We start from the raw sequence: 2657 nt of genomic DNA on the forward strand, positions 1-2657 counted from the left end.
TAATTGTACCTCCTATGCTCACATCCAAACATTTACATAAATGACAAAAAAGTAGAGGACCCAGCACCAATCCTTGCGGCACTCCACTGGTCACAGGCCTCCAGTCTGAAAAACAACCCTTCACCACCACCCTGTCTTCTACCTTTGAGCCAGTTCTGTATCCAAATGGCTAGTTCTCCCTGTATTCTATGATATCTACGAGGAGAAAGTGAGGTCTGCAGATGCTGGAGATCAAAGTTGAAACTTTATTGCTGGAACAGCACAGCAGGTCAGGCAGCATCCAGGGAACAGGAGATTCGACGATTCGGGCACAGGCCCTTCTTCAGGAATGAGCAGAGAGTGTTCAGCAGGAGAAGATAAAAGGTAGGGAGGAGGGACTTGGAGGAGGGGCGTTGGAAATGTGATAGGTGGAAAGAGGTCAAGGTGAGGGTGATAGGTCGGAGTAGGATGGAGGCGAAGAGGTCAAGAAGAAGACTGCAGGTCAGGAAGGCGGTGCCGGGCTGGAGGGATTCGGCTGAGACAAGGTGGGGGGAGGGGGGGATGAAGAAACTGGTGAAGTCCAAGTTCATCCCCTGTGGTTGGAGGGTTCCCAGTCGGAAGATAAGACGCTCCTCCTCCGACCGTCGCGTTGTTGTGGTTTGGCGGTGGATGAGTCCAATGACCTGCATATCCTAGGTGGAGTGGGAGGCGGAGTTGAAATGCTGTGCTACAGGGTGGTTGGGTTGGTTCGTCCGGGTGGCCCAGAGGTGCCCTCTGAATCGCTCCGCAAGTAGGCGGCCTGTCTCCCCAATATAGAAGAGGCCACACCGGCTGCAGCGGATGCAGTAGATGATGTGGGTGGAGGTGCAGGTCCTTTGGGGCCTTGGAGAGAAGTGAGGGGGGGAGGTGTGGGCGCAAGTGTTGCACCTCCTGCGGTTGCAAGGGAAAGTGCCAGGAGTGGAGGTTGGGTCGGTGGGGGGTGTGGATCTGACAAGGGAGTCGCGGAGGGAGTGGTCTCTACGGAAAGCTGATAGGGGAGGGGAGGGAAATATATCCTTGGTGCTGGGGTCCACCCCGACCTCAAATTCACCTGGACAGTCTCGGACTCCTCCCTCCCCTTCCTAGACCTTTCTGTTTCTATCTCAGGTGACCGAATCAACACGGACATCTACTACAAACCAACCGACTCCCACAGCTACCTGGACTACACCTCCTCCCATCCTGCCCCCTGTAAAAACGCCATCCCATTCTCCCAATTCCTTCGTCTCCGCCGCATCTGCTCCCAGGAGGACCAGTTCAAAATACGTACAACACAGATGGCCTCCTTCTTCAAGGACCGCAATTTCCCCTCCGACGTGGTCGACGGTGCCCTCCACCGTATCTCCTCCACTTCCCGCTCCTCCGCCCTTGAGCCCCGCCTCTCCAACCGCCACCAGGACAGAACCTCACTGGTCCTCACCTACCACCCCACCAATCTCCATGTACAGCGCATCATCCGCCGTCACTTCCGCCACCTCCAAACAGACCCCAGCACCAAGGATATATTTCCCTCCCCTCCCCTATCAGCTTTCCGTAGAGACCACTCCCTCCGCGACTCCCTTGTCAGATCCACACCCCCCACTGACCCAACCTCCACTCCTGGCACCTTCCCTTGCAACCGCAGGAGGTGCAACACTTGCGCCCACACCTCCCCCCTCACTTCTCTCCAAGGCCCCAAAGGAAACTTCCATATCCGCCACAGATTCACCTGCACCTCCACCCACATCATCTACTGCATCCGCTGCAGCCGGTGTGGCCTCCTCTATATTGGGGAGACAGGCCGCCTACTTGCGGAGCGATTCAGAGAGCACCTCTGGGCCACCCGGACGAACCAACCCAACCACCCTGTAGCACAGCATTTCAACTCCCCCTCCCACTCCACCGAGGATATGCAGGTCATTGGACTCATCCACCGCCAAACCACAACAACGCGACAGTCGGAGGAGGAGCGTCTTATCTTCCGACTGGGAACCCTCCAACCACAGGGGATGAACTTGGACTTCACCAGTTTCTTCATCCCCCCTCCCCCCAGCTTGTCTCAGCCGAATCCCTCCAGCCCGGCACCGCCTTCCTGACCTGCAGTCTTCTTCTTGACCTCTCCGCCTCCATCCTACTCCGACCTATCACCCTCACCTTGACCTCTTTCCACCTATCACATTTCCAACTCCCCTCCTCCAAGTCCCTCCTCCCTACCTTTTATCTTCTCCTGCTGAACACTCTCTGCTCATTCTGCTCATTCCTGAAGAAGGGCCTGTGCCCGAAACGTCGAATCTCCTGTTCCCTGGATGCTGCCTGACCTGCTGTGCTGTTCCAGCAATAAAGTTTCAACTATGATATCTAACCTTGCTAACCAGTCTCCCATGGGGAACCTTGTCAAACACCTTACTGAAGTCCAAATAGATCACATCTACTGCTCTACCCTCATCAATCCTCTTTGTTACTTATTCAAAAAACTCAATCAAGTTTGTGAGACATGATTTCCCACGCACTAAGCAGTGTTGACTATCCCTAATCAGTCCTTGCCTTTCCAAATACATGTACATCCTGTCCCTAAGGATTCCCTCCTACAACTTTCCCACCACCTAGGTCAGGCTCACTTGTCTATAGTTCCCTGGCTTGTCATTACCACCCTTCTTAAA

Source organism: Chiloscyllium plagiosum, unplaced genomic scaffold (genome assembly GCF_037043375.1).
Source record: "Chiloscyllium plagiosum isolate Xiang-an unplaced genomic scaffold, Cpla_swu_hap1 HiC_scaffold_16, whole genome shotgun sequence".
NCBI classification, from domain to species: domain Eukaryota; kingdom Metazoa; phylum Chordata; class Chondrichthyes; order Orectolobiformes; family Hemiscylliidae; genus Chiloscyllium; species Chiloscyllium plagiosum.